The sequence below is a fragment of the Notamacropus eugenii genome, chromosome 3 (genome assembly GCF_028372415.1).
Source record: "Notamacropus eugenii isolate mMacEug1 chromosome 3, mMacEug1.pri_v2, whole genome shotgun sequence".
NCBI lineage: Eukaryota > Metazoa > Chordata > Mammalia > Diprotodontia > Macropodidae > Notamacropus > Notamacropus eugenii.
The window spans coordinates 257,823,321-257,843,965 of NC_092874.1; positions in this window are offsets into that span (position 1 = coordinate 257,823,321).

Sequence of the window (20,645 nt, forward strand, 5' to 3'; positions counted from 1 at the left end):
CCTGGTCTACAGTGTGAAAAGCTTGGGAAAGTGGCCTCTGTGCTGCTAGGAGCAGAGTTCAACTTTTTAAAATGAGTAAAAAATCATAAAAGAGACTTGACCATGGAAAGTTACTATGGTGACAAGGAAGATTCCAACCAAAAATTCAGAAGAGGACAACAATGTTAAAATGATTACATCTGAAACTTCAAGGGGAAATATGAATGTCTCAAGCCCAAAAAAGGATTCTATGAAAAGCTCAAAACTGATTTTAAAAATCAAATAAGAGAGGTAGAAAAAATTGGGAAAATAAATGAGAGGTATACAAGAGAGTCAACATTATAGAAGAGGAAGGACAAAAACTGACTGAAGAAAACAACTCCTTTAAAAAGTAGAACTGTCCAAATGGAAAAGGAGGTACAAAAGCTAACTGAAGAAAATAATTCCTTAAAAATTAGAAATTGGAAAGTGGAAGCTAATGACTTTATAAGACATCAAGAATTGATGAAACACAATCAAAAGAATGAAAGGAATAGAATGAAATGCAATATATTTTATTGGAAAAACAAGTGACCTGGACAATAGAGTCAAGAGAGATAATTTAAAAATTACTGGACTACCTGAAAACCATGGTCAAAAAAAAAGTCTGGACACCATCTTTCATTTATTTATTTTAATTAATTAATTTTTTTTATTTTCAGTGTTCTGCAGTCACTACCATATAACTTAGATTATTATTTTCCCTCCCTCCCCCCTCCCTCCCCAAGACAGCATACAATGTTGTATAGGTTCTACACATACATTCCTATTAAATACATTTTCACTATAGTCATGCTGTATTGAAGAATTAAAATGAGTGGGAGAAATCATCTAACAAACCAAAACGAAACACACACACACACACACACACACACACACACACACACACATGCAATGATCTGCTACATTCCGTGACTGAATTTCATAGTTCTTTCTCTGGATGTGGAAGGCATTTTGTCTTAGAAGACCATTGGAAAATTTTTTTAAGTCCTTGCATTACAATGAAGTTCCAAGTCTACTAGAAAAACTCTCACATACTGTGGTTGTTGCTGTGCACAAAGTTGTCCTGGTTCTGCTCCTTTCCTTCAGCATCAGATTATATAGGTTTTTCCAGGCCTCTCTGAAGTCTTACTGTTCATCATTTCTTATAGCCCAATAGTATTCCATTACTTTCATATACCATAATTTATTCAGCCATTCCCCAATTGATGGGCATCCCCTCAATTTCCAGTTTTTGGCCACTCAAAGAGTGCTGCTATAAATATTTTTGCCCATATGGGACCCTTTCCAATTTTTATGATCTCTTGGGGATACAGTCCTAGAAGCAGTATTGCCGGGTCAAAGGGTATGCACATTTTTGTAGCCCTTTGAGCAGACACTATCTTTCAAGACATTATCAAGGAGGACTGCCCTGAGGTCCTGGAATCAGAGGGTAAAACAGTCATTAAAAGAATCTGACGATCACCTCCTGAAAGAGATCCCAAAACAAAAGCTCCAAGGAATACTGTATCCCAATTCCAGAACTATCCTGTCAAGGAGAAAAAATTGCAAGCAGACAGAAAGAAACAATTAAAATATCAGGAAGCTGCAATCAGAATTACACATGACTTAGCAGCTTCTACATTAAAGGATTGAAGGGCTTGGAATATGATATTCTGGGAAGGTAAAAGGGCTTGGTTATAACCAAGAATCAAATACCCAACAAAACAGCATAATCTTTTCATTTGGTGGCGGTGGGTGAGGGGGTGGGGGAAAGATGAGCTTTCAATGAAATAGAGGAATTTCAAATTTTTCTAATGAAAAGACAAGAGCTGAAAAAAAAATTTGATCTTCACATACAAAACTCAAGAGAAGCATAAAAGGGTAAATGGAAAAGTAAAATAAAATATGCTAATCAGTAAGACTGAACTGTTCACATGGGAAAATGATACGTATAACTCTTGAGAACACTATCTTTATCAGGGCAGTTAGAAGGGGCATACATAAAGAGAGAGTGTAAAGTATATGTTGACTTTGATGTGATGATATAAATATAATTAACCATTAAAATAGTATTTTACTGGGAGAAGAGGAATGAGAGAGGCAGAATAAGATAAATTATATCACATGGAAAGGCACAAAAGGCCTATTACAGTAAACTAAAATCAGAGAGTGGGTGAGCATTGTTTGAACCTTACTCTCATTGTATTTGACTCAAAGGGTGGATAATATACACTTTCAGTTGGGTATAGAAATCTATCTTATCCTATGAGAAAGTAGGGGGAGAAAGGGGAAAGAAAAGGCAGGGGTGGATAGAAGGGAGGGCAGAAAGGAAGGAAGAAGTAGTAGAAGAAAGGGGAAAGAAAGAGGAGGGGACTGAGAGAAAGGAGCACAGATTGAGGGAGATGGTGGTCAGAAGGAAAACACTGGCGAAAGGGGAAAGGATGAAAGGGGAGATGGGTGAAATAGGAAGGAGAGAAATACAGTAATTATAACTGTGAATGTGAATGGGATGTACTTTCCCAATAAAATATAAGCAAATAGCAGAGTGCATTAAAAATCAGAATCCTACAATATGTTGTTTACCAGAAACGCATCTGAGGCAGAAAGATACAGACAGAATAAAGGTAAAGGCTGGAGCAGAATATATTATGCTTCAGCTGAAATAATAAAATAAAAGCAGGGTATCAATCCTGATCTCAGACAAAGCAAAAGCAAAAAACAGTTGTAAAATTAAAAGAGAAAAGGAAGGAAACTATATCCTGCTAAAAGATATCATAGAAAATGAGGTTATATCAATAGTAAAGTATGTGCACTTAGTAGTATAGCATCCAAATTCTTGAGAAGTTAAGCGAGTTATAGGAAGAAATATTAAAACTATACTACTGAGAGACCTCAAACTCTCCCTCTCGAAATGAGATCAATCTAATCATAAAGCAAACAAGAAAGAAGTTAAGGAGGTGAATCAAATTTTAGAAAAGTTGGATATAATAGACCCCTGGAGAAAACTGAATGGGGATAGTAAGGAATACACCTTTTTCTCAATGGCACATGGCACCTAAACGAAATCTGATCATGCATTAGGACGTTAAAAATCTCACACTCAAATGCAAAATGGTAGAAATATTAAATGCATCATTTTCACATCATGATGCAATAAGATTATGTGTAAAAAAGGGCCCTGGAAAGACAGACTGAAAATCAATTGGAAACTAAATAATCTAATCTTAAAGAATGAGTGGATCAAACAATATAATTTCATTATAGAGAATGACAACAATGAGAATGCCAAAACCTATGGGATGCAACCAAAGTAGTTCTTAAGAGAAATTTCATATATCTAAATGCTTACATAAATAAAATAGAGAAAGAGGAGATCAATTAAATAAGAATGCAACTAAAAAACTTATAAAAAGAACAAATTAAAAGTCTCCAAGTAAATACTGAATTAGAAATTCTGAAAATCAAAGATGAGATTTATAAAAATGAAATGAAGAATACTATTGAATTAACAGATCAAAAATAAGGGCTGGTTTTATGAGCGGGATAAACTAGGTAACCCTCTGGTTAGTTAGATTTAAAAAAAAGAAAGAAGAAAACGAAATTACCAGTATGAAAAATGAAAAGGATGAATTCACTGCCAATGAAAAGGATATTAAAGCAATAAATGAGTGTTATTTTGCCCAACTGTAAGCCAATAGATCTGAAAATCTAAGTGAAATAGATAAATATTTACAAAATATAAATTGCTCAGATTAAATAAAATATACAAATAACCCCATTTCAGAAAAAGAAATGAGTAAGCCATCAATGAACTCCATAAGAAAACATTTCCAGAGTCAGATATATTTACAAGTGAATTCCACCAACCATTTAAAGAACAACTAATTCAGGAGAAGCCAAGATGGCAGAGTAGAAAGACACACATATGCTAGCTCTGAAACCACAGCCCATAAAATATCTGTAAAGAAGAACTCCCAACATATTCTGGAGGAGCAGAAGCCACAGAACAACAGAGTGGATGAGATTTCTGTTCCAAAGAGCCCTGAAAACCTGATCCCAAAGGTCCATCATGCACTAGACCCAGAGCAGAACCCAGCCCTGCCTTGGCCGGGCTACAGCTAGAGGAGCAGATCCGAGCAGGCTTCAGGGACGGAATCTCCAGTGGCCACGTGGATCCCTCCACCCACAGGTGATGGGGGTCAGTGAGAGAGTCTTTTTGGGTGCCTGACAGGGGAGTGGGGTGTCTCCATAACTCAGGACCCCACGGGAGGCAGCAGCAAGGGCGGCGGCAACAGACAGGGGCTCCCAAAGCAGGCAGGAGCTTGGATCCATTGTTAAAGGTCTCTGCAAAAACCCCCTGAGGGAACTGAGCCCTGAGGCAGCCCTGTCCCCACCTGAGCAGCTGAACTTAATCTCACACTAAATAGCAGTCCCACCCCCACCCAAAGTTCTGAGGCTGGGAAGCAGCATTTGAATCTCAGACCCCAAGCAATGGCTGGGAGGATCTAGAGGCGAGGTGGGGGTGGAAAGAAAACTCAGAAGTCAAGTCACTGGCTGCGAAAATGCCCAGAAAAGGGAAAAAAAATAAGACTATAGAAGGTTACTTTCTTGGTGAACAGATATTTCCTCCCTTCCTTTCTGATGAGGAAGAACAATGCTTACCATCAGGGAAAGACACAGAAGTCAAAGCCTCTGTATCCCACACATCCAAAATAAATATGCTATGAGCTCAGGCCATGGAAGAGCTCAAAAAGGATTTTGAAAATCAAGTTAGAGAGGTGGAGGAAAAACTGGGAAGAGAAATGAGAGAGATGAAAGAAAAGGATGAAAAGCAGGTCCACACCTTGCTAAAGGAGACCCCAAAAAAATGCTGAAGAAAATAACACCTTGAAAAATAGACTAACTCAATTGGCAAAAGAGGTTCAAAAAGCCAATGAAGAGAAGAATGCTTTCAAAAGCAGAATTAGCCAAATGGAAAAGGAGGTTCAAAAGCTCACTGAAGAAAATAGTTCTTTCAAAATTAGAATGGAACAGATGGAGGCTAATGACTTTATGAGAAAGCAAGAAATCACAAAACAAAACCAAAAGAATGAAAAAATGGAAGATAATGTGAAATATCTCATCGGAAAAACAACTGACCTGGAAAATAGGTCCAGGAGAGAAAATTTACAAATTATGGGCCTACCTGAAAGCCATGATCAAAAAAAGAGCCTAGACATCATCTTTCATGAAATTATCAAGGAAAACTGCCCTGATATTCTAGAACCAGGGGGCAAAAGAAGTATTCAAGGAATCTACTGATCACCACCTGAAAGAGATCCAAAAAGAGAAACTCCCAGGAACATTGTGGCCAAATTCCAGAGTTCCCAGGTCAAGGAGAAAATATTGCAAGCAGCTAGAAAGAAACAATTCAAGTACTGTGGAAATGCAATCAGGATAACAAGATCTAGCAGCTTCTACATTAAGGGATTGAAGGGCGTGGAATATGATATTCCAGAAGTCAAAGGAACTAGGACTAAAACCAAGAATCACCTACCCAGCAAAACTGAGTATAATAATTCAGGGGAAAAAATGGTCTTTCAATGAAATTGGGACTTTCAAGCATTCTTGATGAAAAGACCAGAGCTGAAAAGAAAATTTGACTTTCAAACACAAGAATGAAGAGAAGCATGAAAAGGTAAACAGTAAAGAGAAGTCATAAGGGACTTACTAAAATTGAACTGTTTACATTCCTACATGGAAAGAAAATATTTGTAACTCTTGAAACTTTTCAGTATCTGGGTAGTGGGTGGGAATACACATACATGCACACATACACAGAGACAGAGAGCACAGGGTGAATTGAATAGGATGGGATCATATCTTAAAAAAATGAAATTAAGGGGTGAGAGAGAAATATATTGGGAGGAGAAAGGGAGAACTGGAATGGGGCAAATTATCTCTCATAAAAGAGGAAAGCAAAAGACTTTTTAGTGGAGGGAAAAAGAAGGGAGGTGAGAGAAAATCATGAAGTTTACTCTCATCACATTCCACTAAAGGAAGGAATAAAATGCACACTCATTTTGGTATGAAAACCTATCTTACAATACAGGAAAGTGGGGAATAAGGGGATAAGCAAGGTGGTGGGGATGATGGAAGGGAGAGCAATGGGAGGAGGAAGCAATCTGAAGTCAACACTTGGGGAGGGACAGGATCAAAAGAGAGAATAGAAGCAATGGGGGGCAGGATAGGATGGAGGGAAATATAGTTAATCTTACACAACACAACTATTATGGAAGTCATTTGCAAAACTACACAGACATGGCCTATATTGAATTACTTGCCTTCCAAAGGGAATGGGTGGGGAGGGAGGGATGAAGAGAAATTGGAACTCAAAGTATTAGGAACAACTGTGGAGTACTGTTCTTGCTACCAGCAAATAAGAAGTACAGGTAAACGGGTATAGAAAATTATCTGGCCCTACAGGACAAAAGAGAAGATGGGGACGAGGGAAGGGAGGGATGACAAAAGAGAGGGCAGATTGGTGACAGGGGCAATTAGAATGCTCAGTATTTTGGGGTGGGGGAGGGGGCAAATGGGGAGAAAATTTGGAACCCAAAATTTTGTGAAAATGAATGTTAAAAGTTAAATAAATTAATAAAAAAATTATTCTTAAAAAAAAAAAAGAACAGCTAATTCCAATAACCTATAAACTATTTGGAAAAACAGACAAACAAGAAGTCTTACCCAGTTCTTGGTATGATACAAATGTGTTACTGATACCTAAACCAGGAAGAGCCAAAACAGAAAAAAGAAAATTGTAGACCAATTTCTCTAATGAATATAGATGCAAAAATTAGTTAATTAGTTAGTTAGTTATTTGCATACTAACAAAAAGATTACAGAAATTTATCACCAGGATATTACACTATGACTAGGTGAAGTTTATATTAGGAATGTAAGGCTGGTTTGATATTAGAAAAACTATCAGTACAACTAACCATATCAGTAACAAACAATAACAAAATTAATAAAACATATTGTTATCTCAATAGCTGCAGAGAAAGCTTTTGACAAAATGTAGTGCCCATTTCTATTAATAACACTAGAGAGCACAGAGATAGATGGAGTTTTCCTTAAAATAATAAGTAATATCTAACTAAAACCAACAATAAGCATTATACACAATGAAGATAAGTTAGATGCTTTCCCAGTAAAATCAGGGGTGAGGGTGGGGACAAGGATGTCCACTATCACTACTGTTATTCAATATTGTATTAGAAATGTGAGCTTTAGCAATAAGAAAAAGAAATCGAACGAATTAGAATAGTCAATGAGGAAACAAAGCTACCACGCTTTGCAGATGACATGATGGTATACTTAGAGAATCCTAGAGAATCAACTAAAAAATCTTCTTGAAATAATTAAGAACTTTAGCAAAGTTGCAGGATATAAAATAAACTCACATAAATATCAGGCATTTCTATATATTACCAACAAAGTTCAACAAGAAGAGATAGAAAGAGAAATTATGTTTAAAATAACTGAAGGCAATATAAAATATTTGTGAGTCTACCTGCCAAAACAAACCCAGAAACTATATAAACATAAATCCAAAACACTTTTCACACAAATTAAATCAGATCAAAGCAATTAGAAAATGTTGATTGCTCATGAGTAGGTTGAGTTAATATAATAAAAAGACAATTCTACCTAAATTAACTTACTTATTAAGTGCCATACCAAACTACCAAATAATTATTTTATAAAGCTAGAAATAATAACTACAAAATTTATATGAAAGAACAAAAAGTCAAGAATACCAAGAGAATTAATGAACAAAGTGCAAAGGAAGGTGGCCCAGCCACATCACATCTAAAACAATGTTATAAAGCCGCACTCAACCAAACTATTTTGTGCTGGTTAAGAAACAGTGAGGGATCAGTGGAATAGGTTAGCTACACAAGACACAGTAGTCAATAACTTCAGTAATCTTCTGTTTGATAAACCCAAAGACTCCAGCTCCCAGGATAAGAACTCAATATCACCAAAAAATTAAAAAAAAAAAAACACAACTTTTGGGAAAACTGGAAAACAGTATGGCAGAAACTAGGCATAGACCAACATCTTATACTATATAGGATAGGATAAAAATAGGCACATGGTTTAGACTTAAAGGGTGTTACCATAAGCAAATTAGGAGAGAAAGGAATAGTTTATCTGTTAGATCTATGAAGAAGGGAAGAATTTTAGACTGAATAAGAGAGAGAGAGAGAGTATTATGAAATGGAAAATGAGTAATTTTCGTCAAATTTAATTTGAAAAATGCACAAAGCCAATTCAGCCAGTATTAGAATGAAAGCAGAAATCTGGGAACCATTTTTTTTGATAAAGGCCTCATTTCTCAAATATACAGAGACTGGAGTCAAAGTTATAACAATACAAGTCATTCCCCAAATGTTAAATGGTCAAAGGCTATGAGCAGGGAGTTTTCAGAGGAAGAAATTAAAACTATCTATACTCATAGGAGAAAATGTTCTAGATCACTTACTGAATAGAGAAATACAAATTAAAACAACTCTGAAGTACCACATCATACCTATTGTTTTGGTTAAAATGACAGAAAAGTAAAATTATAAATGTTGGAGAAGATGTGGAAAAACTGCAACACTAAGGCATTATTGTTGGAATTGTGAACTTATTCAGTCATCCTGGAGAGTAATTTGGAACTATGTCCAAAGGTTATAAAACTGTGTGTACCTATTGAGCCAGCAATACTACTACTAGGTCTGTATCCCAAAGACATCGTAAGAAATGGAAACGGACCCACATGTATAAAAATATTAATAGCAGCCCTTTGTGTGTTGGCAAAGAATTGGAATTTGTTGGGATGCCCCTCAACTGAGGAGTGGCTGAACAAGTTGTGGTTTATAAATGTAATGGAATAATATTGTACTATAAGAAATGATGAGTAAGCAGACTCGAGAAAAACTTGGAAAGATGTACATGAACTAAGACTGAGTGAAATGAGCAGAACCAGAGAACATTGTACACAGTAACAGCAGCACTGTGTTATAATCAGCTTTGATAAATTTTACCCTTCTTTGCAATACAATGATGTAAACAATTCCAAGACTCATGATGGAAAATGCTATGTGCATCTAGAAAAAAAGTACTATAGAGGCTGAATATAGATCAAAGCATTCATTTCCCTTCATTCTCTCTCTCTCTCTCTCTCTCTCTCTCTCTCTCTCTCTCTCTCTCTCTCTCTCTCTCTCTCTCTCTCTCTCTCTCTTCTCTTTCTCTCTCTCTCTCTCTCTCTCTCTCTCTTCTCTTTCTCTCTCTCTCTCTCTCTCTCTTCTCTTTCTCTCTCTCTCTCTCTCTCTCTCTCTCTCTCTCTCCTCTCTCTCTCTCTCTGTCTTTCCCTTTTGTTATGATTCTTCTTTCACAACATGACTAATGTGGAAATATGTTTAATATGATTGCGATGTATAGCCTATACTGGATTGCATGCTGTCTTGGTGAGGGGGAACATTTTGGAACTCAAAATCTTGTAAAAGTGAATTTTGAAAACTATCTTTACATGTAATTGGGAAAAAATACTATTATGTGAAGGAAAAAAGATTCTGGATCTTCTTTTCCAGTTGATTGACTTTCTTTTCATAATCTTATTTTTCTTGGATTGCTCTTTTGAAAATTTTTTTTCCCTCAGTCTCATTTGATTTTTAAAGTCTTTTTAAAGTTCTTCTACCAGGATCCTGCTGTGAAGATGGTCCCCAGTCTTCTCTATTCTCATAGTAATTTTCTATATTTGGCTTCTTTATCCTTCATCTGCTCATTTTTGTTTGTTTATTTGTAGCTGCTTATTATTGTAATCACCTCTAGTCCTGGGGTATGGGGGGTGGACCCTCAGATCCTCCCTCAATTCTCTCCTCTGGCATGGGACTTAAACCAAGAACTCTACTATCCTTTAAGTGTCCACAGCCAGTGACATCCCTGCCCCACTGCTTTTGTACTCACTGGTCATGTGTTCCTTCCTTCTAGCCCCGGGTCAAATCTTAGCAGCACAGCTGGGTCTAAGGTCCTACACCAGCAATGTTCCCCTGCTTAAACCATGGACTCTTCTCACTGTCTGGGAGGTGAAAATTCCTGTGGCCGTGACTGATGCTACTTCCCAAGGCTAGTCCCAAGGCTTGCTTCTTGCTATTTCAGGGGACCTAGCTTGGAGGTGCTTATGCCTCACAGGGACAAAACCTTGTTCTTGGGATTTTTCTTTAGATCTTCTCAAGTTGTCCCAGGAGGACCACTGTTTTGCCCCAACTTGTATTTATTTTTACCACTCTACATTCACCCTGAGGCACTACTTTGTCTTATTTGTGGAGGAAATCTGGAGAGCTTAGAATTTTCTGACCTACCCTACCATCTTCCCAGAATCCTCTCCAAAACGATTTTCTTAAAGTATAGGTCTGTTCATAGTATCCCCTGCTCTATAAACTATAGTGGATTTCTGTTGCTTTTTGATCAAATATTATGATTTTTATTGGAATCTAAACCTCTTACCAACCTAATCCCTTGTTTGGTTATCAATGTTCTTGTACCCATCCTAGAACTTAAAATCTACAATCTACCATTTTGGGCCTGTTTGTTGTTCCATAGAGATGGCATTCCATTTCCTTTGCCCATGCCTTTGTACTAGCTGATTTAGATACTCGTAATATCCTCTTTACTAACATCTAACTCTTGGAATCTTTGGTTTCCTTGAAGATTCAGCAGATTCAACATATCATTTCCTGATCCTGTTCCTTCCCCACATTTGCTAGTGCACTCCATCCAGAAACAACCTTGTACTAATTCTGTACATATGATGATTACTTACTTATTTGTATGTTGTTTTCCCATTAGGATGCAAGCTTCAGCAATGTAGAGATTGTACTTTGTCATCAAATCCCTGGACCTGAATATGATATCTGCCACAGAGCAAGTACTTAACAAATTTCTTTTGATTGATTTATTTGTGCAATTATTTGGATATACTATAAAAAGTGTGAACTTCAAAAGAAACTAAACATTTGATTGTTTTTTCATTAAGAAACAATTCATTATGTCTATAGATTTTCTCTTATCTGTAAGCCTAATGTCTCAGAAGGAAATGGGGTTAATTTATTGTGACTTATTCATGGTGAACCCTTGATGGCAACTGGAAAGCATTGTTTTTTTTTCTATATTCTATCTTCTCTATATTCTCATAATATATTCTATATTCTCATATTCCTTTGTGTAATAAATCATTCCAATGTTTTACTTGTCGTGTTGTCACTTTGTATAGTCAAGAATTGTCAGCTGCAATGCTTATCTTGAGTTGAGACTTTCAATAGATTACCTGAATACATGAAGGGTATTCCTCTATTAGAATTATGTCTTGTCTCCTCCACAACTACCAAGTTTTCTTTTGTATTCATTTTATGTGAAAGGCAGTTTGGAAGAGCTAAGGTAGAATCAAAGTTGTAGAATAGAAGACATGATTTCAAATACCACTTTCAGCACATATTAATTGCATGACAGTGGATATAACATGACCTTGCAGGGTACCAGTTATGTAGGAGCTGCTGACAGGCATCTGTAAACACTGTTCTTCACTAGGAGCACTGTACACTGATAAGATCACAGTTCTTGGAAACAAATAATAATGACAACAACATTTAATGGCACCATCTATTAAGGGATACTCTAAGATCCAGAAAGACAGGTTGAGTTATGAACTCCTATCCAAACTGGCTGGCTAACTTTTGGTAAGTCATAAAATCTCTCAGTGACTCAGACAGCTCTCCAAAACTATAAATGGTATAAAGGTTGAAAATCTGAATGGTTAGGGAAGTTTCTGCACTAGCACTTCTGTATACCAATAAAATCTCAAGTGTGGAGTGCCCCTCCCCCTTACACACTCATACACACACACACACACACACACACACACACACACACACACACACACACACACACACAAACTTCCTCAACTTTACCCAAATGCTCTCCACTGTTTTCCCTCACTAGTGGATTTGCCTTCTGGTATCTTGTCCACTTGAAAAGCAATGCTACACTACAGTTCCTGCTCTATTTATCTTTTATCCAACCTCTTAAAACAGAGTTTTTATTAGGCCTATAAAACCCAAAGAGGAAATGAAAGTAAGCAAGTGGACTAAGTAAAGTAAAATAACCTTCGATGCTTATGGTGCCTTTAATAGATTCAACATCATAGTTGAGGAATATCTAATGATATTTCGACATAAGGTAGTTTCACTTTGTTTATGCACAAAGACTGTTAGAATCTTGATTAGAATATTTCTATTTTGAGCTACATTGATTTGCAGAAACAAGAATATTAAGTTTTTCTTATCAAGTCTTACTACCATCTAGTTCATCGATTACCTGGGGGAATAATACAAAATTCTAGTAAGGGATGAAAAAGTTTTGATTAACCTTGTATCAAATTTCAAAAGTTCAGAAAAGTTGCTCAGTGAAAGGGTCACAGAGAAAGTGACAGAAAACAAAAGACAAAAAGAAGAAAAAAAGACAGGCAGGACATTGTGGAGTATCTCCTCTTAAAAGTGAAGAAATAGCGCTAAAACTACTCACAAACAGAATACGGAACTGGCCCTTTTCATTTTCAACAAACTCAAGCATGGTATAGAACAAGTATTGAGAAAGTATTCATATGGCAGTGTCATCTTTTCTCAACTCTCATTTAGATTTTGATTACTCACATAATCAAATAGATGCCTGATCTCATCCAAATGGCTACTCTTTTCAATGATGCAAACAAGAACTTATCTCTGCTTGTCCATTCCACATAACTCTCATGCATAATCTCCCATACATCTGCCATGGGGGAACCAACCAGGATGCTGGGGTCTTTACTCTCTCTTTTTTTAATATTCATTTTATTTTTTTCAGTGTTCTATCTTTACTCTCTCGACACCATTCAGATACCAAAAAGACCACATGGGCTCCCCATTTGTATTCCCTTGCTTTCCCAACATGGAATAGGAAAATTAAGACCACGATTGTCACAACATAGACTTGGCTAATTTTCCCCCTAAAATACAGAAACAATGTTTATAAGACTTAATTAGACCAGGGGATGATGCCCAAGGCATTAGAATGACTTCCAGTTTAACCAGCACATAAAAATTCCAAGGCCCAAGGAATCAGAACCCTTTAGAATTGATAGATATATCACTTCTGTGTGATAAGTGCACTCCTGACAAGATCTATTTCTGTATGGAGTCAGGGAAGGCAACATCTTGTTAATCCAGTTCTGCATCCATTCTGAATATTCATTCCATGCTACTATTTAGTAAATATATTTTATTCAAAGTTGTATCATCTACATTTGTCTTATTTTGATCCAAATGCCATATATATATATATATATATCGGAGTTGTATATAGGATACTTGTGGTGAGCCTACAGAAGATAACTTTCCATATTAATTCATTTATTCCACTACAAAAAAAGTTATTTTAAATATCTATGTAATAATCTACAGAATGTTAAACACATATTTTAAAAAGTCAGTATAGCAACTTGTCTCAAATCTTTTCTGTCTAAAATCCATTGAATAAGATGAGAAAAATTATTATAATAGAAACTACTGATATTTATAGAATCTTAAAAGTTTGCAAAGTACTTTAAGCATACATATCTATATTCATAAATCTATATATTGGTATATGTATCTATCTATATCTACATATAGATATATCTTATATAATCCTCACAATAATCCTCTAAGCTAAGTGCTATCAGTATAATTGTTCCTGTCATACAGAAGATATAGTAGAAGAGAAGTGACTAGCTCAGGGTGGTGATAAAGAATATTTATGGGAGGATGATGGTCACACATAAGAAGATGGAGGTGGGTGGTGATCTGCATCATTGGAGGGAGTAGCCCCTTGAGTGAGATCACATATCCACTGGTCTATAGAAGCATTGAGAAAAACAGCACCTCCTTTCACATAGTGTTCTTGTGTCTTTCTGTTATCACATCCTACAAATTTGGAGTTGACCCAATCAGATTAAGTATGTCTGTTACTCATGAGTATAAAAACAACTTTGACTCCAGCTGGTTCAAATGTAATTTAAGAAATGGGTTTTAAATAAAATTTACTTTATTTTTTTACTCATATTGCTAAAACTTAGCTCGTGATGGAATTAATTTATTGATGGGAATTCCTTATCAATAGAATATTCAGTGTGATCCTTTAAGTCAGTTGCAGGGTCTCACACTTCTTTTCAGCAGTATTGAGCAGTTTTATTAACCATGTATCAGTTACATAGTAGTTTAAAGTTTGCAATTTTTTTTACATATATCATCTCCTTTGATTCCTATAATAAACTTGCTAGGTACGAGTATAATTTTCTCCCCTTACTCAGTGAAGAAACTGGGGTTCACAGAGATTAAGTTTGTCTTTCATGGTCACAGTATATATTAGTCAGGGAATGAACTAGGGTTCTCATCATTCCAGGTTCAGCATTCTCTACATTATGGCATACCACCAACATCATGGAATGAATCCCATTTGAACCAATTGATGTTAGTCTCTGTTCTTCGGTCATAAGCTTCATCTCTCAAGTCACAGGACCATACTGATCAAACTGAAGAGACCTCGTGGATCATTTATTCTAAGTCTTTCATTTTTATGGATGAGGAAACTGATGCCCAGGAAACTTTAGTGACTTGCTCCAAGTCACACAAGATGAAAAATGAACCCTTGTTCTCTGGTTCCAAATTGGAACCTTTGGCTCTTTCTGTTATGCCCAAGGGGCAGTAGTTGAGTGTGAATAGCCCAGCACCAAGAATTATAAACAGAAAAACAAATAACTCAAAGAGAATTTCATATTAAGAAAAGTGTTTGCATCCAAATGTATATTATATAGATTAGTGAAATGGAGGCAAAGAAAGTTGAAGACAGAAAAACAAGGGAATAAATATCTCACAAAGGGAAATAGAAGCAGACAATGTGTTCTATCACTACAAGAAGCCCTTAGGATTAATATATACAGGTTTGGGTTTTTTGGCTAATAATAATAATGTACCTAACTTCCATCTCAACCCCATGTAGGTCACATGCGACTGGGATATCCCACTACACTCCACTAATTTAAGTAGTCAAGTGGAAAGTAGTAGACACTGTGATATTTTTCGTTAAGATATATTTTGTTTCTTAGAGTTATTTCATATATTCTTCACACTAGACCTAAGTACGGAGGCTAGCATTGACAGAAAGGCTAACTAGACAAAGATAGGAGGAAACTAATGGAAAATTCATTGGCATTTCCATTAGAAGCTCACAAACCAAGGAACATAATGGTTTTGAATTCTTCTCCGTGACTTCTCAGCCCTAGTACAAAATTTCAGTGGTGTTGGTGAATCCATTTAGATGTAAATGATAAATTATGAAAAACCATAAACAGATCACAGTGGGAGGACAAAAGCAATATCCCTGAGGACAGGACTGTAGAAGGTGCTTTTTGTTCAAATCATAGTATTCTGATCAAAGCTATGCCATTGCTTTCCTTGGAATGTGGCATGTGGGTGACAGATGGCCCAAATTCAATAATGAATTGAGAATAGAATTTGGCATTCCAACCAATGGGTAGAAAAAAGAGGATATCTGACTTTAAGGGCAATGCATGGCTCATGGTCAGTTCAGGCACACAGAGAATGCCACACTAAGAGACCAAGCCTGCCTCTCTCTGATGAATAGCCAGGAACCTCATACAAAATAAGCTGACTTAGAGCTTGTCAGTTCTTTAGCCAAAATGATAATCTCCTCTGGGCTTATTTCCATAGGACTTGTCATTTCTGAAGGATCTATGGATAGTGTTGGCATGAAAATATGAATTAGAAGGGATGACATCCATCCCTTTCCTTGTGACAGTTTTAGAATATTATGTCCTACTTAGTTTTTTGGATTTGGGGACAAGGCAATTCTTTACAAGTGTATATCTTTGTATACTTTACACATTGAGTATTCCTCAACTTCATTTGAATAAGAAAATAAGTACAAAGGAAGTATCAAATCATGACAGATTAATAGTCTAGCCAACTGATTAGTCTACTTCTAAGAACAGAACTGGGTGACTTGTTTACAAAAAGTCATATCAAACTCAAGAGGCCAATCAACCAAACAAGTAATTTTAAAGTGCTCATCATGCTCACCCACGCTGTGCTGGACATTGGACAAACACAAAAATGAGCTCATTTCTGCCCTCAGAGAATTTGTATTAAATCAGAGGAAACAGCATCAAGGATATACAAATATACATATAATAAATAAAAAGTAATTTTGGGAAGATACCCACTGTTCTGGGAATAAGGAAAAGGTTCATGGAGAAAATAGTGTTTGAAATGAGTTTTGAACAAGATCGGGCTTTCAAAAATGCAGAAGGAAGGGAAGTTTCCACTCCAAGCATGGGAGACAGCCAGTGCCAGGATGAAATGTGTATGTTATATATGAGGAATAATAAGGGGTCAAGTTTGGGTAGATGATAGAGTCAAAGTGAAATGAAAAGGAAGGTTGAGGCTATGTTGTAAAGGACCCTAAATTATAATCACAGTTTGATTTGACCCTAGAAGTCATAGGGAGCTAGTGAAGTTCATGGAGTAGGAGACTAACATGATCATACTTACACTTTCAGGATGGATCTCTACAATTCTTAATTTCTCTTAATCCATTACAGATTCATCATGTAGTAACTTTCTAATTTCTTCAACCTAATCCATATATTTATCGAGTACTTATATATGCTAATCATAAAGGATACAATGTCAAACATAAAACAAATTCTGTCTTCCAGGAGTTTATCCTCTACATCTTTCTTGAACATATACTAAACATACCCCAACACGTCCCACCTTTTCCGTGCTTCCTTATTGCTGTCTAGGCCACCATCGTTATTCCAGGTCTTTTCTTTTCATTTTCCCTCAGCTCCATATCCAGAAAGTTACCCAATTTTGAAGGAATGAATATAAAACTCTTTAAGTATCTACAATATGTCAGGCACTGTGCTAGGCACTGGGGATAATGATAAAAGCAACTAAGATAGTCCCTAACCTCAAGGAAATCACATTCTAATGGAAAAGGACAACATATACAAACAAGACAGTTGGGAGGATGGGGGCAGGTATGGAAATGGGTAGGAAGTGTGGATGAGACTGGTTCTGGGCAAGGTAAGGTGCAAACTCACCTGGTAGAGTCTGTGATCACAGGGATAGGAGTCACAATTCTAAGCTGAAGAGAAGGAGGGCCATCATGGAAGAAACATAGTTTGAAAATAGATGGGAAATGTCATAGTGACCATGTTCAGGGAAAGATGAAGTGAGGGACCACCTACCAGAGCCCAAGGTCAATTCCACCTTTCCATCATCTACCCCCTTCTCTCCATTCACATGGTAGAACCATCTCCAGTCATACTGATCTATGCCTGGTCACTGGACCCAGATGGCGCTGGGGAGAAAGTGAGGCATAGCTCTCCCTCATTTGAATGCAATTCATTTGTAAGTCATAGCATCATCTTCCTGTTCCATGCATGGTCCTCCTTGAGAACAAAGGACAAACACCACCACCATTTCACAGTCAGAGGTCAAACTCTTATTCTTTCTTATCTGGACAGTGTGAATAATCTCCTAAATTGCCTTACTGTCTCTGGTATTTCTTCTCTCAAAACCACAGTAAACAGAGCTCTCAAAGTACTATTTCTAAAGCAAAAATCTAATCATGCCACTTCCTTGCTCAAGAAGTACCAGTGGTTCTATATTACCTCTAGGAACAAATGCAAAATCCTGTTTTCATTTGAAGTCCCTCCCAGTCTTTTCTTCAACCTTCCTTTTGAGCCACACCACATACTATTACCCTTTACATACTCTGCCCCTCTTGCAGAGTGGATGTATTTATGTGTGACCATTCATGTGTGACATTCTATCTCGCATCTCCATAGCTTCACATAAGCTGTCCCCCTGTCCTATAGCACACTTTTTCCTCAACTTGACCTTTGATTATTCCTAGCATCCTTTAGAGTTCAGCTCAAAGGCACTTCTTATGGGAAGTCCTTCTTCATCCCTCAGAGGTTAGTGCCCCTCCCATTGTTGCCAAATGACTTCATAACCACTTGTATGAAAACACATCATTTCCCTTCATAGAATGTAAACATCTGGAGGGCAGGGACTACTCCTCAGCCCCTGGTAGATTGTTTAGTGCACTGCAGGAGTTTAATGAACTCCTATTAACTAATTGATTGATTCTCAGACCAGCGGGAGGCTAAGAAAAGGACTTTCATTACACAGCAAATTTTGTCAGTGATAAGACTTTCTTGCAAATGTTGCTTTTTTATTCTAAAATTTCAGACATCTTCTATTTAAACTCCAGGGCACATACTTCTGGATTGATTGATTTATTTTAAACTATGCCAACTGCCTGAGGATATCTTAGTAGATACACAAAATATTAATATACAGTATCAGTTCAACCAAAATATCCTGTGGCCCTATGTGATAAAAAAATCATTATTAATAGATATCCCCTACTATCAATGAATCAGCACACCTGAGCTAGCCTGTCTCCAAAGGACAAGAAGCTAAGTCACAGGAGAAGATCAAGAGATGTCACAAACACTATCTACTGGTGGTGAATACATTATTCCATCCAAGTTCCAAAGGCATAAGTGTGCTGGTTTTAAATGAGCACTGCTCAAAGTTTGTTCCTGTAGTATAGATATTTGAGGGAGATAATGCTTTGGGGCTCATGAATAGGCGGAGTTATAACTAGTCCTTCTATAACACAGAGAAAATTCAGTAGGGTGATGCTTGAAAAAGTCAGTCCTCTATAGAGTAAGGTACAATCACCATAGAAAGTATATTCCACAGAAAGTATGGCTATAAATAACACGGCATGACTGACTCTTGCACACAACTGTGAGAGAAGATGGAGATGGGGAAGCTGCATAGCGGTGAATGAAGTACAGAATTCTTGGAATGCCACTACACTACGAGAAGAAAGGAAGAAGGAAAGAACCATTTGTTAAGAGCCCACTATGGGTCAGGCACTTTACAAATATTACCTCATGTGAACCCCTAGGAGGTAGGTGCTATTATTATCCCATTTTACAGTGGAGTAAACTTAGGCAAACAGAGGTTGAATGACTTTCTCAGGGTCACACAGCTAGGAAGTGTCCGAGTATGAGCTCAGGTCATGCTGACTCCAGACCCAGTGGATAGACTGCACTGCCTAACTGACTACATAAGGGAGACCAAAGATTACAAAGCATGGGGACAGTGGGTCAAGACTGAATCCTCTGTGAAGAGAAAACATGCTCCTCACTTCATCAAGTAGACCTTGGGGCCAAGTCTCTCTTGTCTTACCCTCATCAAGGGTCTGAAAATAAGGAACATTGAGAAGCACATTTTCTTTTTAGCTGAGCTTTAGAGCTCAGTTTCAAGCTTCCTATACAGGATCTGGATCATGTTCAGAATTTTCTAAAAGATGCAGGGGAAAGGATCATGGTTATTGATACTTGATGCATATGGTTACAGAAGGCTAATTTCAGTCCTTCCTTTGGTTTTTAGGCTTTCATGAAAGCCTAAATCAATGAAAATAAAGATTGATTTGGAGACTGAATTAATATGTGTCTATGGACTTTAAAAATTATGCTGCCTAGTACAAAAACCTATTGGATGTTGTTCTTACTTTAACATATCTCTGTTTTTCTAGTGTAGGTACTCACACCAAGGAAACAGATTGTAGTTCCACCATACTCTCAAATGTTGTTTGATTCTTATCCATATGCACTCTTAAATACTTAACAATAGGCCCACAAACTTGCTGGGGGCCATCCTTTAAGTTTTGATATAAAAAAGGTACCACTGTAGCAATAGAGCTCTCCAGGTACTATCCGTCACTCTCACAATGTGACTTAAGAATTTCATTTTCTGAGCAGACATCTCTGATAATATCTTTTATGTGCTTTTTGTGCACAGTTGGCGATAGGCTACAGCCAATTTCAATCCTCCATACACTTTTGCATTGCCCTTCAGGTGACAAGCACTTGTGATTCCCAAGAGATAGTGGCATTTCAAAATTGGTGGCCATAGAGCATCACCAGAATACTGCTATTCAAAAACAAATGAAGTAATAACACAGAGTAAGAAATCATCAGTTGTCTTTACCAAGACAATTATCCAGGTATATTATCACCCACATTTTTGTGGCTCCTGCAATCGCAGTTGATATGAAAAACATCTCAAAGTCAGTTTTCTTAACTACTTAATTGCCATATATCAGTGAGAGCTGGGGGTTGAAAGGTTTCTCCCTTCTCTGTGCAACCAGTGTTAATAGAACCAAGTCAAATCATACCAGGAAACCCAGCTCTGTGGCATAATAAATCAAACTGCAAACATTCATTAAATGCTTACAATGTGCCAGGCATGGCAGCTAGATGTCATAGTGGACAGATTACTGGGCCTGGAGGCAGAAAGACTTATCTTCCTGAGTTCAAATCTGACTTTAGACACTTACTGGCTGTGTGACCCTGAGCAAGTCACTTAATCCTATTTGCCTCAATTTCCTCATCTATAAAATAAGCTGGAGAAGGAAATGCCAAACCGCTC